Source organism: Eptatretus burgeri, chromosome 12 (assembly GCF_056783735.1).
Source record: "Eptatretus burgeri isolate ZD-2024b chromosome 12, Ebu_testis_v1, whole genome shotgun sequence".
Lineage (NCBI taxonomy): Eukaryota > Metazoa > Chordata > Myxini > Myxiniformes > Myxinidae > Eptatretus > Eptatretus burgeri.
In genome coordinates, this window is record NC_140972.1 from 39,578,747 (window position 1) to 39,596,985 (window position 18,239).

Below are 18,239 nucleotides of genomic sequence, written 5' to 3' on the forward strand. Positions count from 1 at the left end.
AGGGTCTTAAATAATTTTATGGGTATAAACGGTCTTAAAGGGTCTTAGAGGTATTAAGTGTCTTTAGTTTATACAGGGTATTGAGGGTCCAAGGGGTCTTAAAGCATTTTGGGGGGTCGTAAAGGGTCGTCGAGGTCTTAAAAGGCCTTAAAGGGTCTTAAAGTGTCTTTTGGGTTTTAGCGGTCTTAAAGGATCTTAGTGGTCTTTGGTATCCAAAGGGTCTTCATGGGTATGAGGGGTCCAAAGGCTCTTCATGGTCTTAAAGGGCCTTAGGGTTAAAAATGATATTTTGGGTATTAAGGAGTCTTTGGGGTGTCAAGGGGTCGAAAGGAATAGAGGGGTCTGGAACTTGCATGCATGGATGCACACATGCACGCACGCATGGACCCATGCATGGACAGACACACAGACACACACACACGGCTCCTTTTATAGTATAGAAATGTCCCCATTGATGCACTTCATGCAATAAAATTATTTTATTTACTGCAATCAACTCTTCTCATTGATTCATCGATGCACTGGAAAACATTAGCATAAACAGAGCTTCTGCTTCTGGGTTTATGCTCACGTTTTTATTTATATATTCCTTCTACGACAGCAGCTAGAATTGTTGCCATAGCAATGACAGGTATGTTGGCAAAAAAGTTCAGAGCATCTCCAGTTTCTCATCATATCACTTTTCAAAGGTAGCATTATTCCTTGCATACCATTATAGACGATAGGGCATGTGGTCCTAAGAGCTTGTCTTGTGGTCTCCATCTCCCGACTAAATAAAACTTATTTTATAATTAAGTTAAATATTTTTTTATGAATTATCGTTCATATTCCTGCGTCATCGGTTGGAGCATTTTGTTGAATTTTAGGTTAAAATAACTAATATTTCGTCGGTAAAATAATTATCACGATCTCGATATTTATCCAATAAAATTGTACGTTTCATTTATCAACGTTGCTGCGATTTTTCATTTTTGAAAAGGAGCCAATCAGCAACATCGTACGAGAGTGCTGTGGTACGGCGAATAGCGGGTCACGTGTGTAAACAGATGCTGTTTGGTGAAAATGGCATCAGTTGGTGTCAAATTTGGTGTAAAAAAATAGGAGTTATGCACATGTTCCAGGTGTCGGTGGTGATATTGTGCCATTTACCGAAAAAAGGTGAGAACATTCTTGAGTGCTGTAGATATTTGGAGCGATTTGGTGGGAAACCAGGCCGATTTAGCGAGGTCTTTCGTCCGCGATCATGGTCTACACTGCAGCGCATGTGAAAGTGCATTGCCGGTCCCTGAAACTGGGGGTTGCCACGCAGTGTGTTACCGGTATTTCACTGATTCTACCAAGCAAAAACGTGCCCAAACTGCTAAACAGAAGCATCAGAATGTCACCCAATCATCCGGTAAGTTTAAAAGTAGCCTACAAATACATCACAAATGAGAAAATTGCATGTACAATCACGTAGGGAGGCCTATGATATTGGGTCAGGTCAGTCCCAAATGTTGTGATTTGTGTAGTCTACATGAATCTAAAATGTGGGACTTTTGTTTTTACATGTAGTAGATCGATTCCATATATCTTCAGGCTTTTTCAATATTCTGACATAACCCTGCCCTACAAAAGGTAGATGCCTACCATAGATATCCCTGTTGGAGGATTTATAACATGGGAGTCTTGGGTCTCGGTAGGGAGCCAACCTGCACCCTGCAAAACCCTGCAAAATGTTTGCTACATGACTTGATAGAAGACCTTTCCAAATATATTCTACCAACTTAATCATTAATCATAATCATTTTTTCCTCCCTTGTGAATGATTGTTTAAAATTCATCAGTTTTGATGTAATTTAGAATGTGCAATTTCTAACAGAAAAAAAAAATGTGTGCAGTTTTGAATGTTGAAATTTAGGTTGGTATTCCTTTACATAAAAATAAGAGTCAGTTGGGACAGGGCAAGCAAATGTTTTGAATTTTTTTGTTTTTGTTTCTGCCTAACATGTGCACTGTATTTATCTGGTAATCCATGTTAGTGCAGTAATTATAACTGCAGCAAAACTTGACAATTAAGAAAAAATCTCAACAGGAGAGATACTAATACCAAAGAGAAAGTTCTATTTAGAGAAGAAATATATTTCAGTAGGTTGCCACATACACTTTTTGATTAGTTTTTAAAGGAAAGTACAGCATTTTGGGGTTTGAAAATATAGTTACTTCATTTTAAATATACAGTGGAAAATTCTTCCAAGGAGCCATTTGCTTTAGAAATCTTCAAAAATCTTCAAAAAGGGCAGACTTTACCAACAGTCGAATGACTAGGGATGAAGACGACGTAAACAAAATAATGAGTACCATCACGAGCATGACGAATCCTTTCGAAAATGACCCGGAAATGGATGCTAATGATCTGGTTCACTTGTCATCTGGAGTCATTGCACCAGATGATGTGTATTCTGACCTCATGACCGCAAAAGTAAAGGGCGATGAAGCTTTCGTCAATTTTTCTAAAAGCCGCTTGCAAGGTAATGATGTAGACCTGAACAAAACGCTGAAGAAGATGAAACTGAAAACATTTTCATATGCAGGCAAGCAAACCATCAAGGTTAAAGGCAAAGATGTTACTTTGAAAAGTGATCATGAGTTGTTGGCAAGGCTGGTCATCATTGGCAAAATACGAAAAGTGAATCTCAAAAGCATGATGACATACTCGTCGAGCCCGTATCCACCAGCCCTTGCGACTTATGAGGGATGCTTAGTTAAAACTAACAAGGCGAGGCTGCTGCACTACCTAGAAAGTGTACCTGAGAGTTTCCCTGTCGTGGACCCACCAAAGGGAGGCGTATGGGTAGTTGATGGCATGGCCATGCTTCAGCAAATGAGTTCAAAAGGAATGCCCGCAAGCATGGGTCAACTGGCGGAAAAAATTCTGAGACAGTTAGTGTACCTGGCACTAAGTAGTACCTCCAACTCTGTACACTTTGTAACAGACACGTTTCCATCGATCAGTATTAAGGGTGCTGAGAGGAAACGACGGGCAGCGAGTGGTTCCCAGAGGATTAAAATATCCAAGGCAGACCAACCTGTACCTAAACAATGGAAGAAATATCTGGCAAACAGCTTCAATAAGGAACAGCTAGTTCACTTCTTGTTCAACCATTGGAGTACTTGTGGAGAGGACAACTTTTAGGGCATCACACTGTATGTTGCACATGGCAAGATGTGTCATTCCATCACACCAAGAAATGGTACCATCAGCATTGAAGAAATACCGCAGCTCCATTCCACTCAAGAGGAGGCTGACACCAGGATGCTCCTACATGCACATTACATCAGCACCCAAGGCATCAGAAGCATCATCATCAAAAGCCCAGACACTGACGTGTTTGTTATTGGTGTGGCACTTGTATCGCACCTTGTGGGTTCCCAGTTGTATTTTCACACTGGCAGAGACGACAATGTACGCACCATTGACTTACAGGCCATACAGCAGGAGTTTGGAGATGACATCGCAAAAGCCATCATAGGTCTCCACTGTTTCACAGGATGCGATTCTGTAAGTTCCTTTTACGGTAAAGGGAAAACAAAAGCAATCAAACTTCTCACCCAAAAGAAATCCTTTCCCATGCGTGGCAAATGCTTGGCGAGTATTTCTCCGTAACAGACGAGCTTGTTTCTTTACTGGAGGATTTCGTTTGCAAGCTTTACAGCCATCAGGAGTACAGTCATGTCAATGATGCACGGTATTCTATGTTTTCGATGGCTTTAAGAAACGAAAGTGTCATGCCACCAAACCGAGATGTCCTCATCAAACACGTACAACGAGCCAACTTCCAGGCAGCTGTTTGCAAGCGCAGCTTTGATAATCACCCAGATATCCCAATACCAGCTGGACATGGTTGGAAATTGATCGATGGCAGCCTCTCAATAAACTGGATGGAAATGCAACCTGCTCAACAAAGCATTCTTGAACTCTCACACTGCACCTGCAAGAAGTCCAAGTGCAAAGCATCAGATGCAGATGACCAGTGTTGTGTGTCTTTGGGGCTATGTTGTACCGAACCGTGCGAGTGCAAGAACTGTGACAACATGCATGTACGCGATGACGATGCTGAAGAAAGTGAAGAAGAAATGGATGAAGTTGGAGATATCTGCTTCGATGAAGAAAACTTTGAAGAGGAAGAATCTTTTTAATGGTAAGGTAAACTTACATGGGATTATAACTCCAGAATACTGTGTAAAGAAACCATTTTAAACAGCATATCTGTTGCTCTCACTTGCAACACCCGCGTTCCCTTTTAATGGGGGACTATGGGAGATGGATATTTTTTGTTTTTTGTTTTTTGTACCCATACAATATTAATCTTGTTGGATCCATACATTTTTCCTCTAAAAAATTACCAAACATTACTTTTTAAGTGCATTTTAACAACCCTAGTCTTATTTTTTACAAACCGGAAGTGCTAAAAATCCACTTCCGGTTGTAATCTTTTTGTAAAAATAACCCCTTTTCACCTATTTTCAAGCAAGTTTTGCAATTCTAAATAGAGTAAGTGTTTCTATATGTTCACAGCATGTTCTGCTACCTATTGAATAAAAAATACTGCCATCTGTTTATCTAAATATTGTCGAAATGCATTCACCCACTGAGCTGCATGTGCTGACATGTAAACAGACATTCGTTGCTTCGATCTGCAAAATGTAACGTCGGCCATTTTGATGCGAATATTTATCGGCTTCTATCGTTTTTCAGCTTTTCATGATTTAATCGTAATTTTTTTTAGGTGGTGAGTGGGCTACATCCTTGAAAATTGGCACAATTGTTGATTGTTTTATGTACTGTGATCTAATGAGAGCATTTTTGGAAAATATCTTTAGTTCAGAATTTATGGTAGTCCGAATAGTTCATCAGCAAGAAAAAATCACAAAATTTGGCAAACCGTTGCCATGGCAACATGCAAAATATTTTTTTCAAAAATCTCTCCATTGGATCACAGCTTGCTAACCTATAAACAACTTGGTGATGTTACAGCATGATCTGATATTTGTAAATGTGTACAAAATTATGAGCAAATTTTTAATTTTACCTTAGCCCAAATTTAAGGTCATTGACATTTGACCTCGGGTCACTAACAAGATTGACCTTTACTTGCGCTAATTAATGTATTTCTTAAAACTAGACACATATGATTATGTTGATACCAAACAGGGCATCATTTGTCAACACATTGGCAAGATAATACCTCTTGAATGTAGTCAGGTCTTTTTGACCCATAGTACCCCGTTAAAAAACATTACTTGTTTGATGCATTATTTTTAGGCGGAAATTACTAATTAATGCTCCACTTTTGAGCGTGGGAATAAAGAGGATATTGATAAGACATGCAATACCTATATTTTAAGACATAATATATGTAGTTCCAATGTGGAGACCACAAAAAGCACTTTCTGAAGGGATTTTACTACATGCCCTATAGTCTATTATAGAGTATTTATTTGTGCAAAGAGACCAAGTTATTTAAAAGCTTTCATTGTTGGACACTGAAAATAGATTTGAAGAAAAGGAAAGCCATTATCTGATTTTATAGCCATTTGAGCTACTTATATTATAGAGGAGAGGAATGAAACAATCATTTGTTTTGATATTTTCCATTATGCCCGAAGTTTACCGAGCTGCAGCTACAGTGGATGGGGATTCATCCCAACTCCAACCCCCCCCCCCCCCGACCCTCCAAAGTTTTCACATTTTGAAGCCACCTGTGCTTATTTCATGATGCTTTCAAATCAAAGTTAATATATAATCTTCACAAACTGGTAAAGTGGTGGAGAAGCACTGTTTAGAAGAGGATTATAAGAAGATTTGAAAGTCACTTATTATCCCTTTGAGTATGGTGAAATCCATGAAGTGAAAGATGTATCATACCACCCAGACTCTCCCCAGATCAGGTCTCCCATCCAAACTCAGCAGTGAGGCAAGCAGGAAACTGCTTCGGGATGTCAATGTAAATCCAACAATGACTTTGAAAGATCTGCAAGGCTTTATATCCGAGATGAGGATCAGTGTTCATCAATCAACGCTATCCCATTCACTTCACAAAGCTGGCCTCTATGGACAGGTGTCAAGAAAGAAACCATTACTGAAAAAGACGCATCTAAAAATTTGTATGAAGTTTGCAAATAAGCATCTAAATGATACTGCAGGCACATGGAGAAACATTTTGTGGTTAAACAAGACAGAAATTGAAACTTTTGGTCTAAATTATGCTGTTAGATATAAATTGAACCTGGATATGCTGCTTCTACTCTCCCAAGAATGGATGGAGATACTCAATGCCAGACATGAAATCAGAGCAATATCCCAAGACATATCGCGTGCTTTTGACACGATCTGGCACCCTGCCCTGCTCACCGAACTCTATTCCCATCGTATCCAAGGCCATCTCCACTCATGGCTCGCAGACTTCCTCTCCTGTCACAGGCAACATGTGGCCCTGAATGGAGTTCTTTCATTCCCTCTTCCTGTCCAGACTGGAGTTCCTCAAGGCAGTGGGCCCTGTTCTTTTTCTGATTTTCATCAATGATCTCTCCGACTCTCTGGAAAATCCTCTTTATCTCTTAGCTGATGACTCCACCCTCTGTCATACCATCTGTCATCCCTCCGACCAACAATCCGCAGCTTCTTCCCTATCTGCAGATCTGGATAAAATCACAAACTAGCCCAACACGTGGAACGTGTCTTTCAATCCAGACAAATCTCACACTCTTACAATGTCTCTCCGAAAGGACCATTTAGAACCCCCCCCACCCCCTCCATCTACTTTCTCAACAATCCTCTGGAAGAAGTCCTTTCATTCAAGCTTCTGGGTCTCACTATCTGTCATGATCTTTCCTGGGAAAGCCACAATTCCAACCTGGCCTCCAAAGTCAGTCGCCGACTGGGAATCCTCCATTGTGCAAAAGTCCTTCCTCGGCCCACCTGAGCTCCTGACCACAAACAAAGTTTTTGTCTGCAACCTGATGAAGTATTGCTCTCCCCCCTGGGCTGGTGCTCCTGCCTCTCACCTTTCTCGGCTTCACGCTGTGGAAACCAGGGCATTTAGGATCATTGGTATCTCCCGCGATGAGGATGAGACTTTGGGCCTCTGACTCTCTCACCACAGGTGGTCTTTCTGTCTTCTTTCATCTCCTCTCTGGTTTCACCCCCCCTGCTTTGTCTGTGATATGTCCCCACCATATTTCCGCAGGGTGCTCAAGGTCCACCAACAACCCCCTTCTGGTAAAACTATGAAATCACTAATCACTGCTCACCTTCACTCTTTCATTCCTCATTTTTTCCGCCTTTGGAATAAACTCCCACACTCTATTCAATCCCGTTCTTCCCTCCAGGCCTTCAAAACAGCTGCTCACCACCACCTCTTATCTTCCCCCATCCAAAACCTCGATCTTTTCTACGCCTGTTCATTCATCCCAAACCCACCTCTTTGAAATTCCCTGCTTTCCTTCCTGAAAGTCCCTGTAATATCCATCTTCTAAACCTCATGTTCCCCACCCCATCCCTCTTCCTTCCACAGATCTCCTAATGTCTCTGTTCCCCCACTGTTTTGTTCTCCCCTCTCCCACCCCTCTTGTTGCATTCCCCCCTTGCTGTGCGTTGTGTGTTAACTCTCATATGAGCCTCGGCAATGTATACAAAAAACAAATTTCAAAACATTACATCTGGCACAAGCCTCATACTACACACCACCCAGTCAACACCATCTCTACTGTCAAGCATGGTGGTGGCAGCATCATGTTATGGGATTACTTTTCATCAGCAGGGACTGGCAAGCTTGTGAGAGTAGAAGGGACAAAGGATGCTGCAAAGTACAGGAGATTTCCTTATGGAAACCAAACAAAAGACTTTAAAAACCAAACCACAGTCATACCAAAGTCTTTAAGAATGGTACGTGTTGCTTCGTTGTTTGACATTCACCATGTAAAAAGGATAGAGCACAGACAATCCCCATCAGTTGGCATCCATGGGGAGGAGGAAATTCCTCCTGAGGAAATGCTCTGCTGAGTGTGATGAGAAAAGCGGCATCATTGTTATTTTGTCACTGGTACCCAGAGTATCCTGGGAAGCAGGGCCAGATTTAGACATGTGGTGGCCCCTGGGTAGCCTTCGGTAGTGGAGGCCCACCCTACCTTAGAATACTAAAAAGGTGACAAGCAAGACATATTTACAGTCATCCATAAAGTATATTTTTCAAGAACAAAGAATCTGAATAAAAATGTACATCTATAAACATCATGATCAATCTATATACATGTAAGAATCTAGTTCCTATGTTTCAAGTATAAAGAATCTGAATAAGCTCGCACATGATTAATCTATAAGATTATAAGAATCTGCGAAGTTCCTATGTTTCAAGTATAAAGAATCTGAATAAGCTCGCACATGATTAATCTATAAGATTATAAGAATCTGCGAAGTTCCCATGTTTCAAATATAAAGAATCTAAATAAGCTAGCACAAGATCAATCTATAAGATTACAAGAATCTGCGAAGTTCCTATGTTTCAAGCATAAAGAATTTGAATAACCAAGCAGGCACATCTTTAAACATCATGATCAAACTATAAGAATCTACGAAGTTGGAAGTTCCCATGTTTCAAGTATAAATAATCTGAATAGTGCAGTGAATAAGCAAGCAGGTCAATCATAGAATCTACAATCTAGTACAGTACCTAATACCTATATTTACAGACGACTGATGAGACCACCAGGCACTTTACGAGACTTGACCCTTGCAAAGTCTTGGATCAATTTGTCGAAGTCAATCTCTCTGAGAATGTCACATTCAATGCTCATCAAGGCCGGGTGACTGAGCCTATCATGACACATTGTAGTACGTGGTCTGTTCTTGATGAACTTCAATTTACTGAATGAATGTTCTCCAGAACAGTTTGTGACCATGAGCACTAAGTACATCCGTGGCATTATCTCGACATTTGGAAATGTATCCGCAACTTTCTTGTCCATCAACAGTTCGTAAAGGAAATGTTCTCTCCCTATCTTATCATCTTCGTATTCCAGGAAATGAGTGAGGAAGGCTGCAAACTGCACAAGTTCAACACCAAGTGTTTGATCCAGATCATCCTTGTACTCAGCATCAAATTTTGCTGCAGCTGCTTCGATTTCATCGCAGTCCAGTGATTCCAGTTTACGCAAGAAACCGAAAAGAGAACAGGTGTTCTCATAGGCTTCCAATCGTTGCTCCAATGAACTCAGAAACTGATCATTTACTGGAAGAAAATTCTGAACTCGAAATTTTTCAGACAGTGAGAGTGTAGCTTCTTCTGATCGTCCATAATCCAATGGATTGAGGTGCACATTTCGTTGACCATTGCGTGTCTGCACATAATTATCAGTTCCAGACATATCCTTTCCCTTCTCTTCATAAACATGAAAGCATTCTCGTTTTTCACATACAAAACATTTCAAGGACTTCAGCATTGCTACTACTGTGTTCAGATCAAGTTTTGGATCTTGCAACATGTGACTTGTGGCATAAACTCTGTCAAGAATGTCATGCCAAAAAACAGCATAGATGCCAGTCTCCAGGTTGCACATCCTGTTGTGGAGACCGTTTGCCTCAGAAAATGCTTTGGATAATAGGATAATATTAGGATTATCAGTCATTCGACTGTAAATCATTTGAGGATAATAATAGTAAAGAGACGTGCAAAGTCCCATACTCCCATAGAAGTCAATTGACTTCGATATAAAATAGAGAATGAGATAAGATGAATATCTTATATCTGTTCCACGAACTACCAACTACTATTCAGGCACTCACAAATACATTTTTTCCTTACAATTTTTTTTTCTTCATGAAATATGTGGAGGCCCCCTGGTTGTGGAGGCCCCTGGGCAACTGCCCAGCTTGCCCATACCTAAATCCGGCCCTGCTGGGAAGTGATGGCAGGCACTTCCCACAAGCTCAGTGGCTGTGTTGAGCGTTTGTCGTGTGTGTGTGTGTGTGTGTGTGTGTGTGTGTGTGTGTATGTGTTTGTGTGTGTGCGTGCGTGCGTGCGTGTGTTGTGTGTGTGTGTGTGTGTGTGTGTGTGTGTGTGTGTGTGTGTGTGTTTGTGTGTGTGTGTGCGTGCGTGCGTGCGTGCGTGCTACAATCTTACTACAATAGCAACAACCATAAAACATCATGCGATGCTAAATTTGCAGTGGATTTTGTTTCATCTTCCTGAATGACCTTTAATGATAAAGCTTAAGCCGCCTTTCATAGCATCTTGGTCGAACATTAAGTTTATAAGTCTCTTATTATTGTTTGGGTATCATTTGCAACTGAAAATGGAAGTTCATCCTTCTTCACCAACATAATAAAAAAATACTCTTTCTGAAAGGAATGCAATGTTCGCATGTGAGAAAATATATCCCTGTTAATACCAGTGTGTGATATTTATCATGCGATCTGACATTGTGAGAGCAGTTGTAACTTGAGTCTAACCCCACCCAACTTTGATAAATGTCAAACGAAATATATATATATATATATATATATATATATATATATATATATATATATATATATATATATATATATATATATATATATATATATATATATATACAAAAAAAAACATTCAGATTTGTTTCTCTCATACCTGGCTCTCGTACAACCCTGTGAAGGTATCTGATATCAATGAAATTGTGTGGGGGTTGCGCAAGTGAGGCATCCACTCAAAATTCCCATCAACTTCTGAAATGAGCTGGCAAGATAGCTCAGAGATAGCAGAATTACATTTGAGTTTTCTCATGTTGGTTCAATTAAACCTCCTTAAATCTACCTCCTCTTAACCTCTCACCTGTTATCCCCTCTCCTTACCCCCTTCCATCTTGCCCTTCATCCTATCTCCACTCTTGGCACCTCTTTACTGTCTTCTGCTTCAGTCACAGCTCCTCCTCTGTTGTCCCAAAGTCTGTGGTGTTCTAAAATCTGTGGACTCCATTCCAACCTAACAGATATCTCACTCTCTCAATCATTACACTGATCATCACCACAAACATGCTCACCACAAACACCACAAACATCCTTCCTCTCAGCACACCCCCCCCTCTTCTCAACCCCTCAAATCTTGTACCTCCCCCAACCCGCTCTCTTCTTCTTGATCATAGCTCGACCAAGTCTCATTCTTCTACTCGCCCCACCTCTCCCATCGTCCTGCTTCTCCCTGGCCATGCCTCCTCTCATCATCTCCCCTCCCTCTCAAAGCTTCCGTCTGAACCCTCCCTCGCAAAGCAACCTTCACACTCTTCCCCCTCCAAACTTCCCTATCAACTTTCTCAAAAACTCACCCCTCACCTTTCTACCTCAACTCTCCCCCTCACCCTCCTCCCTCAAATCCCCCCCTCACCCTTCTCCCTCAGCTCTTTTCTCTCACCCTTCTTCCTCTACTCTCCCCCTCACCCTTCTCCCTCAACTACCCCCCCTCACCCTTCTCCCAAAGCTCTCCCCCCTCACCCTTCTCCCTCCACTCTTCCCCTCACTCCTTCCCAAAGTTGCCCCCCTCACATGCACAAAGGTCCCTCCATCCCCTTCCCTCTCTCTTTGAACTCATCACTCCACTTCCTCCAATCTTCAACTGCACTCTGCCCCTCTCTTATTACTACCCACTGTACTTCAACCCATCCTCACTGAGCCTTTTCCCCTCCTCATCCGGCCCTCTCCCCTAGCTATTCTGCAATCTCCCAAACTCTTTCAATAACTCTCCTTACCTCCCCCCCTCCTCCCTTGTCCTACCCTCCCCCCTCCATTCCCCTGCATCCAACACCTCCTCCCCTCCCTCGTCCTTAACAGTGTGAACCTCAAACCTCTGGGGCCTTCGCTCAAACCTAACATCTTTCCGTACAGGTTGCCACTGACAAACCAGACATCATCTGCTTAACAGAAACTTTCCTCCTTCAAGACGTCTCTGACTCCCTAGTATCTCTCCCTGGTTACTTCCTCCTCCGGTATGACAGACCTGAGTCTCGCCTTGGTGGTGGAGTTGCTCTCTTCATCAAAGACTCTATTCCTCACTTGCCATCCATTGCCCTCTCTCCACCATACCCCCAGGAATATCTCTGGCTACGGATTTCCCTCCACTCCCAACTCATGTTTATGTGTGTTGTGCCGTCCACCAAACAGTGATGACTCCATTTACATCTCGCTTTCTGATAACATGGACCAACTTATATACTCTCATCCCAACTGTCTCTTCCTCATATTTGGTGACTTCATCTGTCATCATGCCAGTTGGCTGGGTGTGGATTCCTCTCTCACCTGCGATGGCACTTCAGCAAAAGACTTCTGTGACTCATTGGGACTGACTCAATCTGTCAACTTCCCGACCGGGATCTCAGCCAATGGTACTCCATCTCTTCTGGATCTTATTTTGACCAATTTCCCTAAAAAAAGGCTTGCTGTTCTTCCTTCGCTCCAATCGGTTCATCTGACCACATGCTTGTCAAAGTGGACATCTCTCTGGCTGTTATTAGAGAACCACCTCAGTGCCGTTGAGACTGGCATTTCACTCAGGCCAACTGGCAGAGACTTCAAGCAGCCATCAAACTTCTAGACTGGTCCCCATCTCTACTTCCTCCAACATCAACTTGTCCTGGGGATTCTTTAATAGAAATTTGCTCTCTCTCTCTCTCATGCACAGATTTATCCCATCTTAGAAATTTGCTCTCTCTCTCTCTCTCTCTCTCTCTCTCTCTCTCTCTCTCTCTCTCTCTCTCTCTCTCTCTCTCTCTCTCTCTCTCTCTCTCTTGCACAGATTTATCCCATCTCGTTTTCAGTTGTCCTGCCCCTCATTCCGCCCATGGTACACTGAAACTTGTGGCTAAGCAGTTGTCCTGAAACAATTTGCCTTCACCTCATGGAAGGCTAATCCAACTGAAGGCAATCTCAGTTCCTTCCACAAACCTCATAACAAGTGTGTGTCTACCCTCAGGAGGACAAGGAAACGACATCCTTCCAATCTCAAGTCTGAACTCTCATATGTGTTGCCCTCCTCCAAATCCTGGTGGTGTCTAGTTAAGTCTGTTTCTGGTGTATGTTCCCCCTCCACCCCCCACTTACCTCAAATGGCTGCATAGCTGTCTGCACGGGAAAAGGCTGCATGCCTAAACTCCGTGTTTGCTTCGAAATCTTGTGTTCCAAACCCATCGCTTTCTGTACCCACTTTACAAAGTCACACCCAGCTGTTCTTGGACTCTGAGTCCTATTCTCCTGACTAGGTGGAGAGTTTGCTGTCAAACCTCGACTCAGATTCTGCAACCGGTCCAGACGGCACCAGCCCATGTGTCCTCAAAACCTGCTCTGCTGCTCTTGCCCACCCTCTCTCTGTTCTATTCACCCTCTCATTTGCTCAAGGTCATCTGCCATCTGATTGGAAATCAGCAAACATTACCGCTCTGCATACAAAGGTGCAAAAACAGATCTCTGCAACTGCAGACCAATCAGCCTTCTCCCAATCAACAGGAAGGTTATGGAATCCATCATCACTTCAGACATTAAATCCTTCCTCTTCTCCAATGGCTTGATTTCCGATCATCAATTTGGATTCAGATAAGTTCTCTCTGCCCTGGATATGCTGCTTCTGCACTCCAAACAATGGATGGAGATCCTCAATGCCAGACATCAAATCAGAGCCATCTCCCTCAACGTATCGCGTGCTTTTGATATGGTTTTGCACCCTGCCCTGCCCTGCTCACCACTCTCTTCCTATAGTATCCAAGGTCATCTGCACTTCCTGCTCGCAGACTTCCTCTCCTGTTGCAGCCAACGTGTTGCCCTAAATGGAGTTCTCTCATCCCCTCTTCCTGTCCAGGTTGGAGTTCCTCAAGGCAGTGCTCTGGATCCTGTTCTTTTTCTGGTTTTCATCAATGATCTCTCCGACTCTGGAAAGTACTCTTCATCTCTTTGCTGATGATTGCACCTTCTGCCGTACCATCTGTCATCCCTCAGATCGGCAAGCAGCAGCCTCTTCACTTTCTGCAGATCGAGATAAAATCACAATCTGGGCCAACACGTGGAACATGTCTTTCAACCCTGACAAATCTCACACTCTCAAGATGTCTCTCCATAACGATCACCTGGACCCACCCCCCCCTCCCAATTTACTTTCTCAACAATACTCTTGAGGAAGTCTTTTCATTCAAACTTCTGGGTCTCACTATCTGCTATCTGACCTTTTTTGGGAAAGCTACATCTCGAAGCTGGCCACAAAAGCCAGTCGCCAACTGGGCATCCTCCGTCATGTATCGTCCTTCCTTGGTTCACCTGAGCTCCTGACCACATACAAAGCTTTCGTCTGCAGCCTGCTGGAGTACTGCTCTCCCCTCTCGGCTGGTGCTCCTGTCTCTCACATTTCTTGGCTTCACCCAGTGGAAACCAAGGCATTTAGGATCATTGGTATCTCCTGCGATGAGGTTGAGTACTTGGGTCTCTCACTCTTTAGCTGCAAGCAGGTCGGTGGTGTTTCTCTCTTCCACCTTCTCCTCTCTGGCTTTGCTCCCCCTACTCTGTCTGAGATATCCCCCACCCCCCCCGCAATATTTCCGGTGGGTGCTCAAGGTCAACTAGCAACCCCCTTTTGGTAAAACTACCAAAATCAAGAATCACTGCTCACTTTCACTCTTTCATTCCTCTTTTTCCCCAACTTTGCAGCAAACTCCCACACTCTGTTCAATTCCACTCTTCTCTCCAGGTCTTCAAAACAGCTGTTCACCACCATCCCTTATCTTCCCCCATCCAAAACCATGATCTTTTCTTATCCGACTTATCCACCCCAAACCCACCTCCTTCAAATTCCCTTCTTTCCTTCCTGAAAATCCCTGTAGTGTCCATCTCGTTCTGTGTGTTAGCTCTCATGCGTGCCTCATCAGTGTTTACAATATATATATATATATATATATATATATATATATATATATATATATATATATATATATATATATATATATATATATATATATATATATATATATATATATATATATATATATATATATATATATATGCCTGGTGTTGGCGCAGTGGTTCGGGCAGCGGCTTGGGATCCAAAAGGTCCTGAGTTCAATCCCCGTTGGGCCATTGAATTAATACACCAGGGGGTTCACTCAGCCTGTCATCCTTCCGAGGTCGGCGAAATGAGTACCAGTGTACTGGGCCGGTGTATACCCCGGTTAAAATAGGTGTACCATATCCCTGTGTCGTAAGAGGCGACCAGGGTTGCGTCAGGAAGAGCATCCGGCGTAAAACATGTGCCAAATCACTATGCGGATCATACGGATGATCCGCTGTGGCGACCCCGAACGGGACCAGCTGAAAGAAGAAGAAGATATATATATATTTTTTGTTGCGAATTCGCACCCGCCGGCGTGCGAACGTCCATGTAACTCGAATGGCGGCCGCCTCGCCCACCGGAATGGACAATTCAGTCGTGACCCTCCGGGAACTATCGCCCGGAGCCAGTCACGGGTGGGGGTTTAACCTCAACACGATCGTGCCAATTGCCCACCCGTGCAGGATAGGGTTGCTCGCCACATTCGACCTACCTAAGTACCTGCGCGAATGGTCGACCGGGCGATCGTACCACGCCACAGGCCGACTCCGGACACGAACTGCTTAAGCGGTTCGTTCCGTATTACAGGGATAACCGAACGGAGTTATCGTCGGCCTTGACGGTTCCGATTAATTACCGGGCATTTTAAACCCACTACGAACCCCTTACGTGATGCAAGATGGAGAGTCAATAAAATGAAAGGATACGAAGCAGAGCGGGAACAGTTCAACAAGCAAGCATTTTATTCACACACACAAACAGACAAGCACGTATATTCAGTCACAGCAACAATAATAAAAGGCACGTACTTAAGCACAGAAAGAAACATTAAAAAGAGATACTAACGACTAAGACCGACACACGGCAACACTTACGCAGTTCTACTTTACGGATGTCGCCACCACAAGCATTTACACAAAAAGCAAAGGAAAAAGAAAAGAAGTCGCGACTTCCCTTTTCGTGGCTGGTGATTCCCTCTCCCATGACTGTCAGCGTGGTCACGCCTGGCCCCGACCTCTCTCGCGGCCGACGAACCCTCTCCGGCACTCCTTGTCCGGACGCGCAGGTCCACCTCACAACTGGCGCTGCCGCGTCTCCCGTCCGTGCCTTCGTTGACAGGCCGCTCGCCAAGCCGCGAGCGCAGGACCTCTTCCCCCGACAAGACAAGCAGTGCCAAGAAGAAGACGACATCCAGCCCAGAAGCTCAAACAACCCGAAGAACACAGGAACTCTCGAAGACAAGGAGACACGAAGCCTCGAAGACTCTTTATGGTGTAATGCGAATTTCCACAACCGTAACAATATATATATATATATATATATATATATATATATATATATATATATATATATATATATATATATATATATATATATATATATATTTTTTTTTTTTTGACCCAATTTGAAACTGTCAACCTCTTGTTCCACAGATGTGGAAATTCATAAATGAGTGTGATCTATGGATGTTTAAGCTGGAGACCATCTGCTCGCATTAGTCGGTAGATCACACTTGCCTCTGAGCTGTCTCGCCTGAGTTTGAATCTCGGCTCAGTTACATAAACTGTCACCTGGTGTTTCGTAGGCAGGTTGAGGCATCAATGTGTGTGTTGTCCCTCGGATGGATGTTTAACGAGGTATCTCATTTGCTGGCATTAGTTGATGGACATCAAGATCCATTGTCCTTCTCAAAAATAATGCTACTTATCACCAGCACCAAGGCCAGATTACAAATTCATGCTTTAACCAACAGGCAACACTGTATCAGTGTCCTTGCCACACCCCCAGCAGATGATGCTACTTTAATTGTACTAGTCCCTCATCCCCACCGAGCCTTTTCCCCTCCTCATCCGGCCCTCTCCCTTGCTCTTCTGCAATCCCCCACACTCTTTCAATAACTCTAGTCACTCAATACTACTAGTCACTCAATACACATGAACGTGTTCATGCATATGTGTGTTTATAATAAATGAACTCACAGCAATGTGCTGCATATGAAAGAACAGTCGGTGGATGGCAAAGATCACATGGTATCTTTTGGTGAAAAGGTGTCACTGGCACACCCTGGCCAAATTCCAAATTCCAACCCTTACCTGCAGAAGACACTGCATCATGCACTACAAATTATGCACCCAGCATCTATTTCTATGTGTTGCAGGTTTCAGAATGGACCTTTTGGGGTTTCACACATTATGGAGTCTGAGGAAAAAAACGTGTTTTTTTCTTCTTGCTGAAGAAGTTGTAAAGCAAAAATAAGAAATAAATAAAGGGTATATAGAAATATCCTTTATAAAGGAAGCTAGCTCATTGACAGACTATTACAACTCATATGGGCTAACTGGCAGGGACTTCAATCTGCCTTTTCAAACGGATTGGGCTATCAACTATACAGATCCTGACATTGATTCTGTCTGGGAATAATTTCAAAAATGTCTACTTTCTCTCATGCACCGGTTTATCCCGTTGCATCTGTGGCTTTCCCATCCATCCTCTAGATGCTGGGACAATGAATCCAGAGGTGATTACAGTCAAGCAGCTTGCTTTCTCAGCTTGGAAAGCTAACCCTACTGAGGGTAACTTTTTTTCATTCCGTAAGGCTCGTAACAAGTGTGTGTCCATCCTGAAGCAAGCCAGAAAATATCATCTAACAAATCTCTTGGTTGAACTCTCCAACCAGTCTCCTTCCTTTAAGTTATGGTGGTAGTGCATGCGAAACAGAAGAAGTCTGCTGGTATGCTCCCCCTCCACCCCATCCCTCACTGCAAACAGCAATCCTGCAGATAAGAAAGATGTCTAAACTCTGTCTTCACCTCCAAATCTTGTGTACCCAACCCATCCCATTTTGTCCCCATTTTACCCTGACATACCCACTGTCCACTGGACTTTGTGTCCTCACTCGAGAAGGAACAGAAAGTTCTGTCTCGTCTTGACACTGCTTTGTCAAATTTTCTCAAGTTCTGTTCTTCCATTCTGTCTGCCCTATCCAGTCTGTCCTTCTTTTTCTGATTCTCCCCTGCATGAAAGTTAACAAACATCACTCCCATCTACAAGGGTGCAAAAACAGACCATACAGACTTTATGCAAGTGAATTTGCTTTCAATTACAAGCAAACTCATGAAACCATTCAGTTTCCGACTTCTGTTTCCA

At 43.1% G+C, this 18,239-nt stretch overlaps 1 protein-coding gene and 1 pseudogene across 12 annotated transcripts in view; both read left to right on the forward strand.

Annotated features, from left to right (window-relative positions):
• LOC147015460 (leucine-rich repeat-containing protein 49-like) overlaps positions 1-18,239 on the forward strand; it is a 356,628-nt gene that overhangs the window by 259,606 nt on the left and 78,783 nt on the right. The window lies entirely within an intron of this gene.
• On the forward strand, positions 1,791-4,179 carry LOC147015463 (uncharacterized; annotated as a pseudogene).